The sequence below is a fragment of the Schistocerca cancellata genome, chromosome 5 (genome assembly GCF_023864275.1).
Source record: "Schistocerca cancellata isolate TAMUIC-IGC-003103 chromosome 5, iqSchCanc2.1, whole genome shotgun sequence".
NCBI lineage: Eukaryota > Metazoa > Arthropoda > Insecta > Orthoptera > Acrididae > Schistocerca > Schistocerca cancellata.
The window spans coordinates 720,109,777-720,116,077 of record NC_064630.1 but is presented as its reverse complement, the minus strand read 5'-3'; the positions used below and the strand labels follow the sequence as shown (position 1 = coordinate 720,116,077).

General features: G+C 44.8%; 1 pseudogene; it reads right to left on the bottom strand.

The window, feature by feature from the left end:
- Window positions 1–4,467: 4,467 nt before the first annotated feature.
- LOC126189098 (5S ribosomal RNA) lies at window positions 4,468–4,585 on the bottom strand (annotated as a pseudogene).
- Window positions 4,586–6,301: the final 1,716 nt, after the last annotated feature.

Sequence of the window (6,301 nt, the reverse complement as noted above, 5' to 3'; positions counted from 1 at the left end):
CACATTTTCAACATGTCCCCAATGAAGTATATCAACGCCTGCTTGCAGCTAGGGTGTCCAATTAATTATCATTTCAAGTTAAAATCTGGTTCCCAAAGAACTGTCGCAGCGTTATATAATCGATGTGTAACTTTCCGCTGTCTTCAGGTCTGATCCAAGTATACAGCCTTCTTTTATGATTGTTAAACGAAGTGTTAGCGATGATTAAATTATGTATCTTGCGAAATTCTGCTAGGCTGCTTCCTCTTCCATTCCTTTTCCCCAGTCCATATTCACCTACTATTTTTCCTTCTCTATCTTTTCCTACTATCGAATACCATTCCCCCATCACAATTAAGTTTTAGTCTCCCTTAACTATCTCAATAGCTTTACCTCGTCATATATTTCAATCTCTTCATCATCTGCGGTGCTAGTTGGTATGTAAACTTGTACTACAGTTGTATGTGTGAGCTTCGTGTCTATCTTGGCTACAGTGATGCGTTAACTTTGCTGCTCGTAGTAGCTTACCCGCATTTCAGTTGTTTTATTCGTTATTAAACCTACTTCTGAATTAACCTTGTCCGATTTCGTATCGGCCGCGGTGGCCGAGCGGTTCTAGGTGCTTCAGGCCGGAACCGCGCGACTGCCACGGCCGCAGGTTCGAATCCTGCCTCGGGCATGGATGTGTGTGATGTCCTTAGGTTTAAGTAGTTCTACGTTCTAGGGGACTGATGACAGATGTTAATTCCCATAGTGCTCAGAGCCATTTGAACCATTCGATTTCGTATTTATAGCCCTGTATTCACCCTACCAGAAGTCCAGTTCCTCCTGCCACTGAACTCCACTAATTCCTACTCTATCTAACTTCAACCAACGTGTGACTCTTTAAATTTTCTAACCTACCTGCCGAATTTAGGGGTCTAGCATTCCACGCCCCGATCCGCAGAATGCCGTTTTTGTTTCTCCTGGTGGTGACTTCTTGCTGAGATCTGATTGGGGGAATATTTTGTTTGCGAATATTTTACTCAAGAGGACGCCATCATCATTTAACCATAAAGTAGCTCGTTAGATCGCCAAAATCCCGAGCTTCTTGTAGGACTCTACCCACAACGTTCCAAATGGTCTCATTTGGCGAGAGATCCGACGACCTTTCTGGCCAAGATGGGGTTCGGCAAGCAGTAAAAACTCGCCGTGTGCAGCCGGTCATGATTTTGCTGGAATGTGAGCCCTGGATGGCTTGCCATCAAGTGTAATGAAACGGGGCATAGAATACCATCGACGTACCGCTGTGTTATAAGGGTGGCGCGGTTGAAAGCCAAATGGGTCCTACTATGAAAAAAATGGTACCCCATATCATAACTCTTGGTTGCAGGAGCGTATGGCGGAAGACAGTCGGGTTGATATCCCACAGCTGTCTTGGGCGCCTCCGGACAGTTCTTCGCCGTGGAATCTCATTGACTGGAGTAGAATTGTCTTCAGTGAAGAGTCTTGTTTCGAATTGACCCCCTATGACGAGTGATGACGTGTGTGGGGGCGCCCCAGACAGTGGTGGGACACCAACCTGACTGTCGACCACCATATAGTCGAGAACCAGCAGTGTCGGCGTGGGGTGACAATTCTTTTCATGGAAGGTCCTCTTTGGTTGTCATCCTTGGCTCCCTTACAGCACGGCGGTACGTCCTCGATACTCCACATCCCGTTTTGCTGCCCTTCGTGGCAACGCACAGTGGGCAGCAAGACAGCGCCGGCCCGCGCAAGACGAGAGTTCCTATTGCTTGTCTTCGCGTTTGCCAAACCTTACCTTTGCCAGCAAGGTTGTCGGATCTCTCACAAATTGAGAACTTTTGTAGCATTACGGGCAGGGACCTCCCACCAAATCGGGATTCTGACGACCTAACGCGCCATTGTTGAATTGCTCAACTTGTGAAACTCCATCTCTCGAAATAATCACCCAGTTTCTCTGAATCTGTAATCATTTGTTTATCTGTACATGCACATCACATCTACCGATTTCCGTCCAATTCAGATAATTCCTTTGTGAGGCTCCGTTGTTTTTATTTTTATTTTACGTGTATTTTCCGACACTACTGCTGTTGGACGACACATATGTAATTCTGGAAAGTAGTATGTCTTTTGCAAGTCATTATTAATGTAAAAAGACTTCACTCCATTATACTAATCGTGCGTAATGGCAGTGCACACGCATTGATAATAAGATCAGGGAAGTTATAGTCCAGAAGACGTGACGCACCCTTTCTCGTCAGTGTCATATATTCTGGACAGGACGTCCCGGCCTGCTTGTAAACACGTCGGGCGTCAACATCATGGCTGGCTGGGGCGTCATAAATTCAGTGGCAAGGGGAGCAGCGGGGGTAATTGGGGCCGTGTTTCCATACTACTACTTTCCAGCTTCCGATGTTGCCCATGTGTGCTAGCCAGCATCATTCTGCAACGTGTCACTATATCTGCAGATCTGTGCACTAGTTCCCATTCTGATTTATCTTCACTACGTTTATGAATCCATGAACCGCATTGTTGGAGACTGTCTTAGAACGCGATATATGTTTATGTAGTATTTATAATGTTTCTTCTTCTTTGCACTTTCTTCCTCTTTAGATTCCTTTTCTTCCCGCAGTCAATACCAGATCTACATTTCGTCTTTATTGATGTTCGCCGGCCAGTGTGGCCGAGAGGTTCTAAGCGTTTCAGTCTGGAACCGCGCGACCACTACGGTTGTAAGTAGGCTGTTTATGTTTTCTTTATGTAAGTGGGCTGTTTATGTGTTATTATCAGCAACGTTACGTAGCGCTCGGTATGAAAATCACTGGCTGTGCTGTGTGCAGTCTGTGGTTAGTTTGCATTGTTGTCTGCCATTGTAGTGTTAGAGAGCGGCAGCTGGATGTGAACAGCGCGTAGCGTTGCTCAGTTGGAGGTGAGCCGCCAGCAGTGGTGGATGTGGGAAATGAGATGGCGGATTTTTGAGTACAGAATGATATTATGAACTGCTATGTATATTATGCTTTTTCAACACGATTAAGGTAAATACATTGTTTGTTCTCTATCAAAATCTTTCATTTGCTAACTATGCCTATCAGTAGTTAGTGCCTTCCGTAGTTTGAATCTTTTATTTAGCTGGCAGTAGTGGCGCTCGCTGTATTGCAGTAGTTCGAGTAATGAAGATTTTTGTGAGGTAAGTGATTTGTGAAAGGTATAGGTTAAAGTTAGTCAGGGCCATTGTTTTGTAGGAATTTTTGAAAGTCAGATTGCGTTGCGCTAAAAACATTGTGTGTCAGGTTAAGCACAGTCGTGTACAATTGTTCTAAGGGGATGTTTCACGGTCGCAGGTTCGAATCCTGCCTCGGGCATGGATGTGTGTGATGTCCCTAGTTTAATTAGGTTTAAATAGTTCTAAGTTCTATAGGGGGCTGATGACGTCAGATGTTAAGTCCTACACTGCTCAGAGCTATTTGAACCATATTAATGTTCCGTGCCTCAATGAGTAAAAACGAAGCCCTTATAGGATAGCTCTGTTATCGTCTCTCCGTCTGTCTGTCCAAGTGCTAAAAACTCTTTTTCTAAGCAATGGGTAGACGCATCAAGTTAAAATTTGTGCCACACACTGAGTCTATGGTCCTTTGGCCTTGTAAAATATTGAAGCTTCTAAGTCAATGCAGTCAGAGACACGGTCATTTATGTCATATATTTTAATATTCGCTACCTCACACAACAAAACCTATAGCGTACTTCCCGTTGGCGTCAATCATGAAATTTGGCAAAAAGAATGTTTTCACAGTACAACTAAAGGAGAAAGTCCGAAAACTGTAAATTTGACAGGAAAGAAATCATTAGTTAACAGACTGTCTGTCCGTTGGTCTGCAAAGACCCCTTTTTCTCAGGAACCGGTGGACGTATCAAGTTGAAATTTATGGCACATACCAAGGTCTAGAGTTCCTTGGCTTTATAATAAACGTTAGCCTCTTAGTTAAAGCAGCCGAAAGGTACGGACATTTACGTTGATACTCGTGAATTCATTAGACTGCGAATGTTTGTTTCACGTACAACTTGAAACGCCGTATCTACGTGCTCCTGGATACCTGATGCTGGATAAATTCGGCACGCGTCAAATGAGTAATAAAGTCATTCCTTGTCTGATGTTTGACTTTTACCATTGCGGCCCAGTGAGCCTGAATGAAGAATTACTAATTATTGTAATTATTGTAGCTTCCTGCTTGCATTACATTGGGTCACATTTATGTTACTGAAATTAAAACTAAACTAAACTCCTCCAGAACAGGCCCAACAGTACCGACGGCACCGACCGGCCGCCGTGTCATCCTTAGCCCATGGGCGTCACTGGATGCGGATATGGAGGGGCATGTGGTCAGCACATCGCTCTCCCGGCCGTGTGTCAGTTTACGAGACCGGAACCGCTACTTCTCAGTCAAGTAGCTCCTCAGTTTACCTCACAAGAGCTGAGTGCATCCCGCTTGCCAACAGCACTCGGCAGACCGGACGGTCACCCATCCAAGAGCTAGCCCAGCCATACAGCGCTTAACTTCGGTGATCTGACGGGAACCGGTGTTACCACTGCGGCAAGGCCGTCGGCAGTTACTCAAATTAAAATATTCTCGAAAATACTGGAATCCCTGGCACCGATATCTTGCCAGGATTAATATCGATAAAAGAAAGCAATGATCGAAACCATCGATTCCCGAAATGGATCTATATGCTTAACTAAGCTTATACGGATACATCAGTACGCGAGTCCTACAGGCACCTGGCCAATTTTTTGTTATAATTTTTCAGGTTGTCAACTTTTTACCTTTATTCTGTTGGTTTCCTCTTCATGTTCCTCCAGTCTATTTTAGGCCGGTATTTTTAATCAATAATTTATCTCCATTCACACCCCCTTCATTTTCCTTAGCGACCACACTTTCGCTCCCCATTTAGATCTGCAAATGACTAGTACTGTTTTAACACTTCGCCATTCATCACAGTACTATCCCAGCCTTAATCTTCCCCGTCCCGACAGCCAAACATAGCTGGTATCTACTCTCGTTCCATCCATTGCGCCAATGATACATCCTGCTGGAAACTGTTGTCTTAGTATATTTTACAGAGGTGACAAAACTCATGGGAAGCGATATGCAGATATACAGATGGCGGTAGTATCGCGTACAGAAGGTATAAAAGGGCAGTGTATTGACAGAGCTGTCATTTCTACTCAAGTGGTTAATGTGGGACAGTTTTGGACTTCAAATGGTCGCACGACGGGAATGAACAGACTTCGGACGCGGAATGGTAATAGGATTGCCCAGAAAGTAGTGCAACGCATGTTTTTCTTCATCAATTCTTTACTGACCATACTGAGAATAACACACAGGAAAGAATGATGTTTTATCTACACACCCCATTTCTCGATGTAATCTCCATCTCGTTCTGCGGCCTTCCTCCAGCGCAAAACAAGGGCGTGTATGCCCTGTCGGTACGAATACTTATCCTGATGGCGGAGCCTGTGCTACGCTTTGTGAATCACTTTATCATTGTCCTCAAAATGTCTTCTACGAACGGCATCCTTTAATGGCCAAAACAAGTGGAAGCTCGCTGCAACATGTCAGGTGTGGTAGCCGTGGATGTAGCTCCGCAGAACCGCCTTCTGATGACCTCACCCTCTTTGCCCAGCGAGTAATTGTACTCCGTTCGACAGCAGATGCTCCATAGACTTTGCACAAGCGTTTGTGAATATTCCCCATAGTTTCTTCCTCTGCAGGGAGGAATTCAATGGCAGCACGTTGCTTGTAACGTACATCACCCACAGACGTCATTTTCAAACTGTCCTGCAAATACGTTATCAGTCGGAAGTGACGGAAACTTGGTGCGCTCACTCAGGATACATCAAATAATACATAAGTAACGTTTCGCATTCGTAGCATTGTTTTAGGCTGAGAAAAAAATGCGATCCGTTACTTTCTGGGCAACCCTCGTAGATGAGCTACACGCAAGGGACAGTCCATTTCGGAAATCGTTAGGGAATTTAGTATTCAGAGATCCACAGTGTGAAGAGTGTCCCGAGAATACCAAAGTTCAGGTATTACTTCTCACCACGGAAAACGCAGTGACTGACAGCCTTCGCTTAACAACTGTGAGCAGCGGCGTTTGCGTAGATCTGTCAGTGCTAAGAAACAAGCCAAAGTGCTCGAATTAATCGCAGAAATAAATATGGGATGTACGACGAACATATTGTTTAGGGCAGTGCGGCAAAATCTAACGTTACTGTTCTATGGCAGCTGATGACCGATGCGAGTGTCTTTGGTAGCAGGAC